Source organism: Phocoena sinus, chromosome 21 (genome assembly GCF_008692025.1).
Source record: "Phocoena sinus isolate mPhoSin1 chromosome 21, mPhoSin1.pri, whole genome shotgun sequence".
NCBI lineage: Eukaryota > Metazoa > Chordata > Mammalia > Artiodactyla > Phocoenidae > Phocoena > Phocoena sinus.
Genome location: NC_045783.1, coordinates 24,272,064 through 24,290,539, shown reverse-complemented (window position 1 = coordinate 24,290,539; position 18,476 = coordinate 24,272,064). Strand labels below are relative to the sequence as shown.

The window sequence follows — 18,476 nt, the reverse complement described above, 5'->3', positions numbered from 1 at the left end:
AGGCGGACTCGCAACCACTGCGCCACCAGGGAAGCCCTTTTTTGTATTCTTGAATGTTTAACTTGGAGAAAAGAAAAAATCTAGAATTTGAGGTCAGTCCAAAATTTTGCTGGATGTTTTCACTAATAAAAAGTACTTTATCTTAAAAAATGTGTAGCATTTTAATGTATGGCTTAGTAACATATAGATATTACCATGTAATCAATAGTATTATCCTGAAGTCAAAGCATAAGTAATATTTCAGTAATATCCTGAAATGAGGGCATAAGTAGTATTATCCTGAAATCAACATATAAACGTGAAGCTAATTATAACAAGGTACCAAGATTTGGACTAATCATAACGGTGCATATAATCAGAGTTAAGGTTTAAATGCCTCTAGAAAGAAGCTTAAGAACTGGTTGGGATAGCATAGTGGTTTAGAATCCAGACATCATGCCTGGACTTGAAAACCAACTTCACAGTTGGGTAACCTTAGGCAAGTGTTTTAAACTTTCTGAGTCTCTGTTTTCTCATCAGGAAAATGGGAATAATACTACAATCAGTGAAAATTAAATGAGATACTGTATAGAAAGTACACAGAGCATGGCATGTATCACAACTGTTTACAATGACTGTTAACTAAAATTTTGGTATAAAACTAGCAATGTTGTTTAGTGTTTTGTGCTGTATATGAAATCCAAGAGCCTGCTTATCTCCTGTGTCACAGTGTCGTTTTCCCTACTAGGTGGCTAGTGGTGAGCTGATTCTGAATAGCAGATGAGAATGTACTGAAGGGAAAGGGAAAGACTTAAGTGAGAAAAGAGGAATGAGAGAGGAGAAGAGAATGCAAGGGTGTAAGAGAGAAGGCACTGAGACATGCAGAAAATCAACCCCTCCTTCCCCCCAAATGAAACAGGAGTGAAAGGCCAGCAGAAATCAGGAAGAAAAAAGTGGATGAAGAGGACGATGAAGAGGTGATTCTGGAAGGAGCTTCTGACCGTAATTCTGTACATATTTCTGCCTTTTTGTTTTTTTGTAGACATTCCTTTGTCATTTTTCATGTATGGACTGAGTCCTGATCATAACCATATGACGGTACATTCCATTGAAGAGTGGTAAGTATTTCAAGTAATGGTTTCACAACTGCTATTACTTATAGTAGTTACTTTTTTTTAACACACCTGGGGTAAGCTCTTCCACTTTATGATTGCCATAAATAATTGGCAATAAAAAAATACCTGAAGAATCTGTGTATTTTTTCATTAACTTTATAAGGAACTATAGTTGGTGCTGGAGATAGAAAAATGGGTAATATAGTCCAGTGGAGAAGACTGGCCCATACAAAACTGACCTTAATTTAGCATAAGTATTGAATTTTTGAATCAGTTGGCAAGTCAGGCCAGTATGCAATTATTGCTTAGAACATTTGTGGTAATCAAAGTTTGGAATTGTCTTTTGAACCAGTACATACGCAGAATGAGAAACAGTTATTTGGTATCCAGATTTTTTCATTTTTATGTATTTTTGAATCAAAAGTGGTATTGTCACATTTGGTCACCCACATACTAATCAGATGGGTTTTAAATGATATTTAGTTGATTCTAAAAACAAAACATCTCAGAGGATAGAAAGTGAACCAACTGTTGACATTTAAAAAAACAGAAGTGCCATAGTCATAGACAGAAGTACTCTAGGGAAATACATTTTCTTAGTCACTTGAAAGTTAGTGGAGGGATCAGGGCTGTTTAACTTATGAAGCTATCAAACTTTAATGGCATCAGCTTGCATACAGTATACAATTTCTTGCATATACATGGAACGACAGAGAAAATGTAAATAAATAGAGCCTGAAAGTGGTAGAGAGAAGGGTAGGTAGTACAGTTTACAATATAGCCTTAAGCCTTACTGAAACACAGATGAGAAGAGTAAAGCTTAGGAGCAGACATTTAGTGAGTGGTAGAATCAGGACAGGAAACCCATGTCTGCTGATATCTTGTATACTATATCATAAATACTGGTGAAAAAATTCTTTTTCAAACCAGTTCCATAAAATTTAGAAGGAAAGTGAGAAGTTGGATTAAGTCACAAGAGGGTGAACTCTCTAGCCAGGTTACCCTCAGCTACTTGTAACTGGGGCTGACAATTTAGATTTTTTCCCATATATTTTAACTGGTCACTGTGATTAGTTCTAGACTTTTTTCCATTTGGGGAAAAATTGGCTTTTTCAATCTTAGTAAAGTCTTCAGAACAAATCTGAGAGCTTCTCTCGGATTTTTACTTGGTAACATTCCATAATATATTTATTAAGATCACCCCAAGGCAGTAAGATTTTATTCTCCCGGAATAGTTCAAGTTAGTAACGTTTTACTATAAATTTCTAGGAGTTTAAAGATGTAGTGCATTCTAACGTAAGGTATTTTCTTTGGATACAGCCGTGTCTTTCTGGGGAAGTGGTTCATTCGGGCACTGATTTCAGAAGCACACAGTTCTGCTTGTCTAAAATCTTTTAAACCTAAGTAAAACAAGTATGAGAAGAGCAGAGCTGTTCTCTTGGGGGTTGTTGCTTTGTCTTTTCTCTTCTTCTTTTTTTTTTTTTAATCTTCCTTGTTTTTTTTCTGTAGTGAGTCCAGATACCTACTAGAATTACTGTGTAGCTGTTAAAAGCCCTCGTCTTGATTTAGAATAATGCCCTTCAGGGAACTAGGACTCAACAGATGGCTCATCTTCTCCAAAAGGATTTGATAATCTCCACATGGTGCTCTTTCTAAAAGATTCTGAGATTTGGCAATGGCAAAGTAAACATGATGAGTGGAAAAGAAATGATAAGATAGACCTAATGGCCATGTTTAATAAAATTAGAAACAAATTAAAACTATTCTTGAACCTCCTTTGCTATTTTATTTCTAGTTTTCTGTTGACTTTATGTGAAGAGGGTGGAGATGATCCAGAGACATTTTTTATTTAATAACTTCCACCTTCTGTGTATAAGACTGAGGAGCAGTTTAAAAAAACACACAACAACTTTATGATTATCATTGTTCTGCATTTAGGCATTCCAGATGTCCCTCTCTCCTCCAGAGCTCCAAGTCACCTATAGCTAAACCTCAAGTTAAAGAACTTGAGAGAACTAGGAATAGAACTTTCTAAGTGACTACAATGAAGTCGAGCGTTCTTTAAATGTGTATGTTCACAAAGCGTTGACATTAAACCTTTTGAATAATCTCTATATCTAATGCGATATGTGACACACAATAATGGTTTCATGGATGTTGAATCTGAAATCAATAAGAACAAATGGTCTGATGCTCAGCCAGGTGCTCCTGCCCAAATTAATGGACAAATAAAGGTCCATAACATTCTTTAAGTGAAACAAGGCGATTATTTAATAGATAGTTTTTTACTGATAGCAGCGTAGGGGCATTCTCTGCCCCTTCAACAAAATTTGGTTTCAAGTTTCCCAGCCCATGACAAACAGTGTATTGTTTGACTTTACCTCTCTAACTCCCCCCCACCTCAATTCAAGAGACATTTATTGAAAATCTGTTTGTATGAAGTTAGGTGTTAACCTTTGAGTCATTAAGCTATACTTTTTTTTCATCTGAGCCTTTTTGCTTCTCATCATACAGATCATAATCCTTTACCCTCTAATGGTCAGCTCAGCTTGACCAGTGGGAGATCTTCTAAAGATCCTCCAGTATTCATGTTTTCCCTCTTAGTGTTCTATGTGTTTACTGTGACCTCAGAAGGGATTCTCCTTCCAGTTCTCTGTCATCATCCAGTTCCTTTCCACGCGCCTGGACCTTTTTGCTCTTGGCCTCCTCAGTGTAGTGCTTCATTTCTGCTTGGAAACACATTACCAGAAACTGCCACTCTTACGGGACTGCAGACGTTCTCGTAACCTTTTTGACTACCATCTCTTTTTTCCATGCCTCCCATTTCATCTCTCCCCTGCTGCTTTTTTTATCTTCACTATAATCTCAACCTCTTTCACGGTTGTATTTTTTATCAGCCTCTTGGCATACTTTGTACAATTATTGAAGCTGGATTTGCCCATGGTCACTCATTCCATTTCATTAATAATTTTCCTAACATTCTAGATTTCCTTTCCCCTGAAATGCCTAGCAGTGCTAGAGAGTATCATGATTAATTCTACTGTATCGAACCTGACTTTTTTTATATTATGTTCTCAATTAGGGATCTAGTCTTGTTTCCTTAAAAAATAACCATTTATGTTGGCACCGTTTAATAAATAAGCCATCTCTTTCCTAACAATTTGACACCTTTATTATGTATTAATTTTTCACAGATACTTAGATTTATTTCTGGACTCTGTTCTGGTCCTGCTGTCTATATATGTCCTGAGCCAATACGTCATCATTTTGATTATAGTAACATTATAATAAATTTAATAACAGTTAAGGATGTTGGCTATTCTCAGGCAGTTACTTTTCTGCATGCATTTTTTTAATGGCCATATTATTTGTTTGATTGATTGATTGGCTGCATTGGGTCTCTGTTGCTGCACACGGGCTTTCTAGTTGCAGCAAGCAGGGGCCATGCCCCGTTGCGGTGGCTTCTCATTGCGGTGGCTTCTCATTGTGGTGGCCTCTCCTGTCACGGAGCACAGGCCCCAGGCACGTGGGCTCAGCAGTTGTGGCACATGAGCCCAGTAGTTGTGGCTCAAGGGCCCTAGAGCCTAGGCTCAGCAGTTGCGGCTCATGGGCCCAGTTGCTCTGCGGCACGTGGGATCCTCCCATACCAGGGCTTGAACCCACGGACTCCCAACCACTGCGCCACCAGGGAAGTCTCTGCATGCAATTTTTTTTTTTTTGGCTGCAGTGGGTCTTCATTGCTGCACGGGTTTTCTTCAGTTGTGGCGAGCGGGGGCTACCCTTTGTTGCGATGCATGGGCTTCTCATCATGCTGTCTTGTGGAGCATGGGCTCTAGGCATGTGGGCTTCAGCGGTTGTGGCACCTGGGCTCAGTAGTTGTGGCTCATGGGCTCTAGAGCACAGGCTCAGTAGTTGTGACACACGGGCTTAGTTGCTACGTGGCATGTGGGATCTTTCTGGCCCAGGGCTCGAACCCATGTCCCCTGCATTGGCAGGCAGATTCTTAACCACTGTGCCATCAGGGAAGCCCCTTGCATGCATTTTTAAATCTTTTTTTTTTCTAACTGCAAAAAAAAAAATCTTATTAGGATTCATAAAGGAATTGTCTTAAATATGTCTTTTTCCCTCTTGATCAGTCTTAGCAGAAGTATTTAAAAGGTTTTTTTGGCTTTTACAAAAAAATAATTTTTGTCTTTTGTTCTTTTTCTCTATTATAAGTTTGTTTTCTTTCTCTTAATTAAGTGAGACTTAATAATAAAGAGTGAGTTAAAAGTTATGAACTCTGGGGAATTCCCTGGTGGTCCAGTGGTTAGGACTCTGTGATTTCACTGCTAAAAAGAAGTTATGAACTCTGTAAGAGAACATGCTACTCAGCATATTGGGAGAGGTAGCAGTTATTGAAAAGCTAGATGTCATTGTTTACAAATCAATGAGTGAGACTCTTCACCAAACCAATTATTCCTCCGTCTTATTTGCCTAGAAATTAAAACATACATATGTAACTTAGGTCTAAAGTTAATCAGTATATTTATCCTTCTATGTAATATAGGGTGTTAGAACAGTCTTCACTCTAACCCTCTGAACTTAATATATTAGAAAATATAAAAGTAGAAAGTAAAAAGGAAATTACCAATAACCCAAGCCATAATTATTGTTTAACTTTTGTTATATCATCTGCCACGGTTTTTTTTCCTTGCTGAATTTACTTTGTGACGCATGGTATTTCCTTCCAGTAGAAACAAGCCAGTTCTTCTTCCTGATTAAAGTGTCTCAGACTGTCTCCTCATGCATTCTTTTTAGTGAAGAGTTGTGTGACAACCCAGACTGAGTTTGAAGTTACATGTTTACATTAAAAAGCTGTTACTGTGCATAGTTCTTATTGTGGACGGGTAGGGATACCAAGAACCATTCCTTTCCAGGCACATTTCTAGTGAGAAAGGATTTTTTTAAACTTTGTTGATACTTTTATCATTTAATCCCTGTATCAAGATTTTGTTACTTGAATAAAAGCACTTACCTCTGAACATTTTTCTTTTACATCCTAGTTTATAGTTGCTATTCTTTTAGCCTTAATTTTCTTTCTTATACAAAATACCGCTACTTTCTATTTAGCATTCGATGAACTAGACAATTCCAACAAGAGACAAACATCGCTTATAAAAATGTCAAGTGTGTTACAAAAACTAAATGATACAAATAGCCAAATAACATTAAGAGTTGGAAAAGGACTTGGAACATTTACATGACAATAACAACCACTCCCACAACAAAAGCAAGCTCTCCCCCATACTCCTTGGGATGTTACCTGGATCTGTGAGAACTCTTCAGTATCTGATACCAAAGTTCATACTTTTCCATCAAAGTGAATACTCTGCCTCTTTCTGAAAGATGTTACACTGTTCTTCCTAGATATTCTGATTCCTATCAAAGTTGCTGCCACATGTAATAGCATAGCCTTATATCCTTATTTTTTTAATTGAAGTATTGTTGATCTACAGTATTGTGTACAGCAATAGTACACAGGTGTACAGCATAGTGATTCAATATTTTTGCAGATTATATTCCATTATAGGTTATTACAAGTTAATGGGTATAATTCCCTGTGCTATACAGTATATCCTTGTTGCTTATCTATTTTATATATAGTAGTTTGTATCTGTTAATTCCATACCCCTAGTTTTTCCCTTCTTCTTCCCTCCCCCTTTCCCTCTCCCCTTCGGTAACCACAAGTTTTTTTCTGTATCTGTGAGTCTGTTTCTGTTTTGTATATATATTCATTTGTATTATTTTTTATGGAAATATGACATATAAAAACTGTTACTTTTTAACTTTTTCTTTTAATCAAACTAATACGTGGAATTATTTAAAAAGTCATAATACTAGAGATGTATACTGGAAAACAGTTGTCCATTGTCCCACTCTCTTCTGTTCCTAGTTTTACTTCCTAGGGGCAGCCACCTTCAACTCTTAACAGTTACTCTCCTGGGTATTCCCCTCCACACTTAGAGATAATATGGTTTCAATAGTATTTCTTGATTTATCAATTATAGAAATTATCCACTGATTTTTGTCTTTATGGTCAATGAGAACAAAGCTCTTCCATCCAGCCACCACCACTCCGCTACCTTCCCCCATTCTAACAACATAAAAATTTTTGTTAGAAGTCAATGCTCACATTGTTATGATACAGATATTGTTTTACTACAGCTGTGGCTGTCTGTTCTCCGTAGGATAATCATTGCTTTTTTTAGCCTGCTTTTCTATAAGTCTAATAATTTTTTTCTGCAAATGTACCCATAACTTGTCAGTCTTGTTTTTATTGGCTAAGACATATAAGTTCCTTTTTCTTTTTGACCAGGAGAATTGTCTCTTAGAGCCTCCATTTTTCTGCTTTAGTCTAGACTGGTGGCTTCCTAGAAGTTATGTGCCACTCTCATCCATCCTAAGATTACTACCCTGTTTGGAACCTTTCATTTTTTTTTTATCCCATGTCATCTTCATTTTAGATTCATTCTCTTTTTTTTTTTTTTTTCCCCAAAGCACATCTTATGGTGGCTTTCTACAAAAGGGTACATGTTAAATATAGATGTACTTTAGCCCTTCCATACCTGCAGAGGGCATTCTCTGTAGTACTGACATTCTGTGAGCCAGGAAGAGCAAAAGAACTAAGGATTCCATAACTTTAGTATGTTGTCTCTTTTCACCCCAGCCCTCTTTTTACTGATGTTATTGGACTTGTGAAACTTTAGTCCTACCAATAAGACCAGCTGGTTTCTGGTTGCACAATCCATGTCTCTTTTTATACCAATTTCATATTCAGTGGTGATTATAGCTAAAACTATCAAAGACAACAGTATTTGATCAAAGTAAGTATCCTTTGTATATTGATAAGATTATTATATAATTCAGTATATGATATCAGTGGTCGTATTAGAGATTTGATCTTACCTTCTCTACATGTCACGAGATCAGTGAATTTTAGAACATTGAAATGTTTTCAATTAGGATGAACACAGAGTAATTATAACTATTTTTAGGGTTATGATTACTTCTTTAACAAACTTAAAAATTCAGATTGATGTAAAAATCTGAAAATGTAAAACTCACTTAAATCATTAAAAGGTAAGTTTTTAATATACTAAGATAATTCTGGTTGTACGCAGTTCCTCCTGGAACATTTAGGCCTCTGTTTGCTGTCAGTAATGGGCTGGTCAGGGTGAAGCCTAGTATAATACTTGAAGAAATGTATAAAATATAATAGGTACAGTATGGAATGGTAAAGGGAATTGGGATTATTGAAAAATAGTACATTTTTAGTGGTTAGATTTTTCTTTTGGCAGCATTCAGTTACCACTCAGTTATGTAACTGTCATATTTTTTCTGTTTCTGTCATATTTTTTCTGTTATAGATTGCTACTTGATATAATATCGACTATTAACCTAATAGTGATCTTTTGGTGGGGGAGATAAAAATACTACATTCCAATTCATATTGACTTTAATAAATGATTGAAAAGCATGGGAATTTGAAAAAATGTTTCCTGGAATAAAAATAATACAGTAGTTTTATCAGTCATCAATCACGCCTACATTATGGATCACCATGAATGAATGGTGACGAGGAGGAAGGATATCACTATAGATCTGTTAAGCACAAGTTTGTCTAAACCCTTCTGTATGTACTTTTTTCTAGCCTCAGTTGTTCACCTATGTAGGATTGAAAATTTTCTATGGAGACTCTACAAGTTTGTTAACACACCTGAGCTAATGCTTTGCCTGCTGTCATATTTCCACTCTTACAGATTATTCAGTTTTGCCTGTTTTTTTAAAGTTTATATAAATGGAATCATATTTTAATCTTTTGCAACTTGATTTGGCATTCTGTTTCATATGGTTGGGGTTCATTCATTTTCATTCGTGTGTTGTATTTCCTGGTATATATACTGCAGCTTATTTATCTGCTGGTTGGTGATAGACATCTCAGTTCGTTGTTCAGTGACAGTGCTGCTTGGAAGATTACTTACCTTTAGGAATACATGTGCAAGAGCATCTCTAGGGCAGTGGTTCTTAGAGATTTTGGTTAGAATCGGCTGTTTCCACCCTAACTTAATCAATACCATAGATTTCCTGCTGATTTGGAATACCAATAATAGCATCTTAAAAAGCATGGGGTTTTCTGGTCTTTTTCCTGACCCCGGTGTTCCATTGTTTATTATTAAGTCTGTTGCACAGTTTCAAGTTGCCTATTATTCATGATCCCTTCTTTCTTTTTAATAGAATCTGGATTTGAGTGGTAGTGTACCTAGCTAATTATAATTGCTGTAACTATTAAATAAATTTTAATATTTAATAGTGCCAGTTTTCCTCCTCTAATTATTTCTCAGAATTTCATTCTGTTTTTTTCTTCCATATGACCTTTAATATTATTTTTGTCAACTTCGAGATTGAATCAACTTTAAAGGCTTAATAGGGGAAGATTTTTGCATATTCAATATAATACATACTTCTGCTCAAAGATAAAGTGCATATTATGCTTTTAAGCAAAACTTTTATAACCCTCAGAGTTTTTTTTGTGTGTGTGGTTTTTGTTTTTTTTTTTACAAGTCTTCATGTCAGCCCAGTCCATTTTTAAGTTTATTCTTAGGTATGTTATATTTTTTGTTGCTATGGGGAGGGAGTGAAGGGAGTCTTCACTAATAGTGAAGGAAGTCTTTTCAATTTTTAAGAGGATATACATTTACAAAGATAAAAATGAAAATGTAATAAAGACAGAAACTGATAAATCTCCCTCCTCCCCATTTCTAAATCATCTAATGTTCCTTTCTCCACAGGCAACTACTTCTTTTGGATAATTTATGCACATTTAACCAAGCACTCTTATATTTCTATTTTTATTATGGAAAATGCAAACATACCTGAGAATAAAATACTGCAATGTGCCTGTTTTTAAGCTTCAGCAGTTATAAACTATATATGTTTTAAGCAAATTCAGATACCATATTATCTCTACCTTTGTTTCCTGTGGGTGTGTATTAAACCAACTTCATTTATTTTAAATCAACTTACTGAGAATGCAGCCTAAGGAAAAAACATGAACGATATGAATTAGGAGTTAAGATACATGAAGAATAAAGGTAGAAGTTTGAACATAGTTAACTAAAAGTCCTGTTCTGAGGAAATAGAACAATGCCACAGCAACAAAGATAAAGTTGCTGAGAATTTTATATAACTGTCAAAGATACGAAACCTTGGATACAAAAAGTCCATCAAATAGTTAGACTAGGGCTTCCCTGGTGGTGCAGTGGTTGAGAGTCCGCCTGCCGATGCAGGGGACACGGGTTCATGCCCTGGTCCGGGAAGATCCCACACGCCGCAGAGCGGCTGGGCCCGTGAGCCATGGCTGCTGAACCTGCACGTCCGGAGCCTGTGCTCCGCAACGGGAGAGGCCACGGCAGTGAGAGGCCCGCGCATCGCAAAAAAAAAAAAAAAAAAAAAAGAGACTAAAGCATCATTATGAAAATGCAAAACCCCAAAGAGAAGAATTTAAAAGCTGCCAGATAAAAAGATTGCCCATAAGTGAATGACAGGCAATTTCATTGACAAGAGCAGTGAAGGACAGTAAGTAGTGGGATAATGTTTTCAGAGTATTGAGAGAAAATAGCAGGCAGCCTAGAATTTTATACCCAGGAATATTTAACCTGTTGTAACATGCTGTAAGCATGTCTACCAAAAAACATTTATCACTCAATTGCAGAAGATTTAAAACATTCCCTTAAAAAATTTTAAATCAAGGGAAAAAAACAATGATGCCTGCCATTATCACGTATTTGATGTATGTTAGAATTCCTAGCCAGCAAGATAAGGCAAGCACAGAACTAAATGGTATAAGAAATGGAAAGGAAGAAACACAACTGTAAGTCATTATTATATTGTCCTTCATTATTCGTAGAGGATATAGTTGTTAATGGAGAGAAATTATTAGAATTAGTAGGCACTTAACAAGGTTGCTGGATAGTTCATATGCAGGAATCAGTTTCACTGAAAGTCAGTTTGCCTCATTGTTGAATGCATTCAATCTGACGCCAAACTGCCTGGCTTTGAATTCCAGATTCAGCACTTTCTAGCTTTGTGTGCTGGGGCACATTATTTAACTTCCCTGTACTTGTTTTTCTAATTTAAAAATAATGGTATCTCATAGGGATATAATGAGGATTAAATGGATCAGTCAATATCTAAAGCACTTAGATAACTGGTAGCTAGTAAGTGTTATAGATAAATGTTATCCTTTGCTATTATCATTATCATCAACACCATTTAAAACATATTAGTGAATAAAATGTAAATCTGAAAAATACATGACATGGTATACAGTGTAGTAATTTAAAAATTATAAAGTATCTTGGAGTAAATTCTTTAAAACGTGTAAAACCTTCATGGAAAAAATTGTAAAACTTTGTTGAAAGATATTAGTGATGAATAAGTGGAGAGATATCATGTTCACAGATAGGAAGACTAATATAACAATGTCATTCCTCCTAAAATTGATCATTGGGGACTTCCCTAGTGGTCCAGTGGTAAAGAATCCACCTTCCAATGCAGTGGGTGTGGGTTCAATCCCTGGTTGGGGAGCTAAGGTCCCCCATGCCTCAGGGCCAAAAAACCAAAACATAAAAACAGAAGCAATATTGTAAAATTGATCGTCGGTAGGTTCAATGAAATTCTAATTAAAACCTAAACAAGGTTCCTTATTAGACAAGCTCATTTTAAAATGTGTTTTTAAGAGCAAAAATGCTTCAGAAGAACAAGATTTGTTTTTTTTTCTTTTGGCCATGCCCCGACATATATCAAGATTTATTATGGTATGGTGTTGGTGCAGGATACACCAACCAGTAGAACAGAACAGAGACCATAGAATTCCTGTGTATATAGAAAGTTGATTTTTCTCAGAGATGGCATTATAGATAAACAGGGAAAGGAAAGATTGTTCTAATCAATGCTAGTACAGTTTGATAGTCTTAAGAAAAACTGAGCCCTACTTTCTTACCTTAGACAAAAATGAATTTCAGTCAGATTAAAGACTTAAAGGCAAAACTATAAAACTGTTAGAAGAGACTATAGGAGATTATCTTAATGACCTTAGGGATAATTATTTCTTTTTTTTAATTTTTATTTTTTTATTGACATATAGTTGATTAACAGTATTTCAGATGTGCAGCAAAGTGATTCAGTTACACATATATATCTGTTCTTTTTCAGATTCTTTTCCATTATATGTTATTACAAGATACTGAATGTAGTTCCCTGTGCTATATACAGTAGGGCCTTGTTGCTTATTTTATATATAGTAGTCTGTGTCTGTTAATCCCAGATTCCAAATTTATCCTTACCCCCCCTTTTCCCCTTTGGTAACCATAAGTTTGTTTTCTACACCTGTGAGTCTATTTCTGTTTTGTAAATAAGTTCATTTGTATCATTTTTTAAGATTCCACATACAAATGATATTATACGATATTTGTCTTTCTCTCTCTGACTTCACTTAATATGATAATCTCTAGGTCCATCCATGTTGCTGCAAATGGCATTTACTTCATTCTTTTTTATGACTTTTTTATGAGTAGTATTCCATTATGGTATATATTTATACCACATCTTCTTTATCCATTCATCTGTCAGTGTACATTTAGGTTGCTTCCATGTCTTAGCTATTGTAAATAGTGCTGCTATGAACATTGGGGTACATGTACATGCGAGTTAGAGTTTTCTCCAGATATATGCCCAGTGATGGGATTGCTGGATCATATGGTAACCCTATTTTTAGTTTTTTAAGGAGCTTCCATACTGTTCTCCATAATGACCACCAATTTCATTCTCACCGACAGTGTAGGACTGTTCCCTTTTCTCCACACCCTCTCCAGCACTTATTATTTGTAGACTTTTTGATGATGGCCATTCTGACCAGTGTGATGTGATACCTCATTATGGTTTTGATTTGCATTTCTCTAATAATTACAATGTTGAGCATCTTTTCATGAGCCTATTAGTCATCTGTGTGTCTTCTTTGGAGATATGTCTGTTAAGGTCTTCTGCTCATTTTTTTTTTTAACATCTTTATTGGGGTATAATTGCTTTACAATGCTGTGTTAGTTTCTGCTTTATAACAAAGTGAATCAGTTATACATATACATATGTTCCCATATCTCTTCCCTCTTGCGTCTCCCTCCTGCCCATTTTTTGATTGGGTTGTTTGTTTTTTGATAATGAGCTGTATGAATTGTTTGTATATTTTGGAAATTAATCCCTTGTCGGTCACATCATTTGCAAATATTTTCTTCCATTCAGTAGGTTGTCTTTTGTTTATGGTTTCCTCTGCTATGTGAAAGTTTTTAAGATTAATTAGTTCCCATTTGTTTATTTTTGTTTCCATTACTCTAGGAGATGGATCCATAAAAATATTGCTGTGATTTTATGTCAAAGAGTGTCTTGCCTATGTTTTCCCCTAGGAGTTTTATAGTATCTGGTCTTAAATTTAGGTCTTTAATCCATTTTGAGTTTATTTTTGTAAATGGTGGTAGAGAATGTTTTAATTCATTCTTTTAAGTGTAGCTGTTTAGTTTTTCCAGCACCACTTATTGAAGAGACCATCTTTTCTCCATTGTATATTCTTGCCTCCTTTATCGTAGATTAGTTGACCACAGGTGCATGGGTTTATTTCTGGGCTTTCTATACTGTTCCATTGATTTCTGTGTCTATTTTTGTGACAGTACCGTACTGTTTTGATTACTGTAGCCTTGTCATGGAGCCTGAAGTTGGGGAGCAGTCCTCCAGCTTCATTCTTCCTTCTCAAGATTGTTTTGGCTATTCGGGGTCTTTTGTGTTTCCATACAAATTAAAATTTTTTTTGTTCCAGTTCTGTGAAAAATGCCATTGTTAATTTGATAGGGATTGTGTTGAATCTGTAGATTGCCTTGGGTAGTATGGTCATTTTAGCAACATTGAGTCATCTAATCCAAAAACGTGGTATATCTTTCCATCTGTTTGTGTGGTCTTACAGTTTCCTTCATCAGCATCTTATAGTTTTCGGAGTACAGATCCTTTGCCTCCTTAGGTAGGTTTATTCCTAGGTGTTTTATTCTTTTCGATGCAGTGGTAAATGGAATTGTTTCCTTAATTTCTCTTTCTGATATTTCATTCATAGTGTATAGAATTACAGCAGATTTCTGTATATTAATTTTGTATCCTGAAACTTTACCGAATTCATTGATGAGCTCTAGTAGTTTTCTGGTGGTGCCTTTAGGGTTTTCTATGTATAGTAGCATGTCATTTGCAAACAGTGACAGTTTTACTTCTTCCTTTCCGATTTGGATTCCTTTTATTTCCTTTTCTTCCAGTTGCTGTGGCTAGGACTTCCAAAGCTGTGTTGAATAAAAGTGGCAAGAGTGGGCATCCTTGTCTTGTTCCTGATCTTAGAGGGAGTGCTTTCAGCTTTTCACCATTGAGTATGATGTTAGTGGTCTTTGCTTTGTTTCTGGCCACACTGTGTGGCCAAACCTGCGCCCCCTGCAGTGGAAGCGCGGATTCTTAATCACGGGAACACTGGGGAAGTCCCTGATGTTAGTGGTCTTGATGTGGTTCCTTCTTTATGTCTTCAGCTGTAGAAGATCTTTTCTGGTAGGTTCCAGTCTTTTTTTTATTGATGGTTGTTCTGCAGATAGTTGTGATTTTGGTGTGCTCACGTGAGGAGGTGAGCTCAGGGTCTTTTTACTCCACCATCTTGGCCACTTTTGATAATTATTTCTCAAAGTTGATCGAAAGTGAAAAAGAAAGCACCAAATATAAAGAAAAATTTCATAATTTTGACTACATTAAAAAATTAACTTTTTCTCTTCAAAAAGTGAAAAGGCAAGTTTAAAAAACGTAGGGGAAGTTATTTGCAACAAGTATAATTGGTGAAGAGTTAGTATCTCAAAAAGATTCCTTACAGATACATTAAATAGAATAAACAGCTTTATAGAAAAGTGGGGGACTCCCCTGGTGGTCCAGTGATTAAGAATCTACCTTCCAACGCAGAGGAGTCGTGTGCGATTCCTGGTCAGGGAACTAAGATTCCACGTGCCGTGGGTGCGGAGCAACTAAGCCCATGCACCGCAACTACTGAGCCTACATGCCACAACTACAGAGCCCATGTGCTGTGGAGCCCGCGTGCCACAGCTAGAGAGCCTGTGCAACGCAACTGCTGAGCCCATGTGCTCTGGAGCCCACACGCCACAGCTAGAGAGAAGCCCATGCACTGCAACAAAAGATCCCACATGCCAGCAACTAAGACCTGACTCAGCCTAAATAAATAAATAAAAGGAAGGAATTTTTTTTTAAGTGGGAAAAAACTTAATCAGGCATTTCACAAAGGTGAAAACACAAATGACCAATAAATATACCCAGTAGAAGATCAGTCTCATAAAAAAACCAGAGAAGTGCAAACTAACCACAATGAGATATTTGCATCAGATTGACAAAAATTAAAGTTTGCAAGTATCACGTGTCAGTGAGGGTATATATACTCCTGGTGATAGTATAAAAATCCAGTATACTAAAATATTCAGAAAGCAGACAACACAAAAATTAAAGTTTTGCTATGGGAGGAAAATTGCATCAACAAAATTAAAAGACAGAAATGTTGCAACACTTATGACAGGCAAAAACTAATTTTTGTGTATATAGAGTCCTTATAAATCATTCACTGAAGACCATTTTAACAAAAAAAAAAGCGAGAAAAGGATTGGAACAAGTGATTCACAGAAAAAATAAACAGGATGACTCAGTCTCGCTAATAATGAAAGAAATGCAAATTAAAAACACAAAGTTTTATTTTTATTTATGAAGATTAGTTTGAAAAAATACTAAAAGAAAATTTAAGAGGATATTTTAAAATTTATCTTATAAAAATGAAAATTAATTAAAACAATAATAAAGGTCAGGTTAAAACAGATGGGTTGCTAAGAGACTAAGAGAACACCACCTGAGAAGCAGCTGTAAAATCAGGATTATGACATCACAGAAGTCAGGGCATTTATTTCAAGTCAGCGTAGTGTTTCAGGAAGAGATCAGTCACAAGTTTCAAAGATAGAGAGGCCAAGTAAGTTATGAGCCAGAAACATACTATGTGGATGAGAGACTCACGTGGAAATCATTGGTAACAAAGATTGCTGTTTAGGTAGAGTAATGAAGGTGGAAATCACAATAGATTGAGGAGGAAGTAGGAGGTGATATAGATAAGGGCAAATCTTTCTGACCCTGGCAAGTTTTGTGTGTTTCACTTTTTACTTCATCAGGTGAGTATGTTTAAATGCTGTAGGGCTGGATACAGAGAAGCAAAGTGGGTAGGAATGAAATTCAGAATATGGTGGAGAGATAATTGAGACAATGGGAGTATAGAAGAAAAAGCCACAAAGTGGAAATCATAAGACCTAGTTTGGGCTTCCCTGGTGGTGCAGTGGTTGAGAATCTGCCTGCCAATGCAGGGGACATGGGTTTGAGCCCTGGTCTGGGAAGATCCCACATGCCGCGGAGCAACTAGGCCCGTGAGCCACAACTACTGAGCCTGCGCATCTGGAGCCTGTGCTCCGCAACAAGAGAGGCCGCGATAGTGAGAGGCCCGCGTACTGCGATGAAGAGTGGCCCCTGCTTGCTGCAACTAGAGAAAGCCCTCGCACAGAAATGAAGACCCAACACAGCCAAAAATAAATAAATAAATATTTTTTAAAAAAAAAGATTAACTTAAGACATTAAAAAAAAAAAGACCTAGTTTTTATTGTTCCAATTCTTTGATACTTAGTTATTTCATTTATAACAGGGGTTGGCAAACTTCTGTAAAGGGCTAGATGGTAAATATTTCAGTCTTTGTGCACCGTAGGGTCTCTGTCATATTTACTCAGCTATGCTATTGTAATAGGAAAGCAGCCATAGACAGATAGGTAAGTGAATGAGTGTGGCTATAGTCTAGTAAAACTTACTACAGACACTTAAATTTGAATTTCATATAATTTTTCAAGTGACATGAAATATTCCTTTTTTTTTTTTTTAAAGTCATTTAGCTGTGGGCCCTACAAAAACTAGTAATGGGCTGGATTTGACCCACAGACTATAGTTTGCCAACCCTTGATCTATGAAGTGAAAAGTTGGACTAAAATATATTTCATTTTGACATCATATTGTCTTAATTGGGGGATTCTTTTTTTTTTTTTAATTTTGCCTTTTTTTTAAACATCTTTATTGGAGTATAATTGCTTTACAATGTTGTGTTAGTTTCTGCTGTATAACAAAGTGAATCAGCTATATTCATATGTATATCCCCATATCCCCTTCCTCTTGCGTCTCCCTCACACCCTCCCTATCCCACCCCTCTAGGTTATCACAAAGTACTGAGCTGATCTCCCTGTGCTGTGCAGCTGCTTCCCACTAGGTATTTTATATTTGGTAGAGTATATATGTCAGTGTTACTCTCTCATTTCATCCCAGCTTACACTTCCCCCTCCCTGTGTCCTCAAGTCCATTCTCTACGTCTGTGTCTTTATTCCTGTCCTGCCCCTAGGTTCATAAGAACCTTTTTTTTTTTTTAGATTCCATATATATGTGTTAGCATACGGTATTTGTTTTACTCTTTCTGTCTTACTTCACTCTGTATGACAGACTGTAGCTCCATCCACCTCACTACAAATAACTCAATTTCGCTTCTTTTTATGGCTGAGTAATATTCCATTGTATATATGTGCCACATCTTCTTTATCCATTCATCTGTTGATGGACACTTAGGTTGCTTCCATGTCCTGGCTATTGTAAATAGTGCTACAATGAACATTGTGGTACATGACTCTTTTTGAATTATGGTTTTCTCAGGGTATATGCCCAGTAGTGGGATTGCTGGGTCATATGGTAGTTCTAGTTTTATTAACTGGGGGATTCTTGATTTAATCTCATTAAATGTGTATGTAGTTTATCATATGTATGATATGATTTAACCTTTTTTTTGTTTTTTGCGTTACGCGGGCCTCTCACTGCTGTGGCCTCTCCCGTTGCGGAGCATAGGCTCCTGATGCGCAGGCTCAGTGGCCATGGCTCACGGGCCCAGCCGCTCCGCGGCATGTGGGATCCTCCCAGACCAGGGCACGAACCCGTGTCCCCTGCATCAGCGGGCGGACTCTCAACAACTGCGCCACCAGGGTAGCCCTGATTTAACCTTTTATCAGAAGTAATTCTTACTCTTAACCATTTAGAACTCTGCTGAAGAACTTAGAATTTATGTGTTTGTGACTCAGGTTTCAAGAACATTATTTATTTGTCATTTATTTATTCATCAGGAACTCCTTCCTGAGATTACTGGAAGAGGGA

At 36.5% G+C, this 18,476-nt stretch overlaps 1 protein-coding gene across 1 annotated transcript in view; it reads left to right on the top strand.

The window, feature by feature from the left end:
- The first annotated feature begins 1,056 nt into the window (after positions 1–1,056).
- Positions 1,057–18,476, top strand: part of TEX15 (testis expressed 15, meiosis and synapsis associated) — a 61,448-nt gene continuing 44,028 nt past the window's right edge. Inside the window, 1 exon segment of the mRNA XM_032618294.1 lies at positions 1,057–1,097. The gene's annotated coding sequence lies outside the window, so the exon portion shown is untranslated.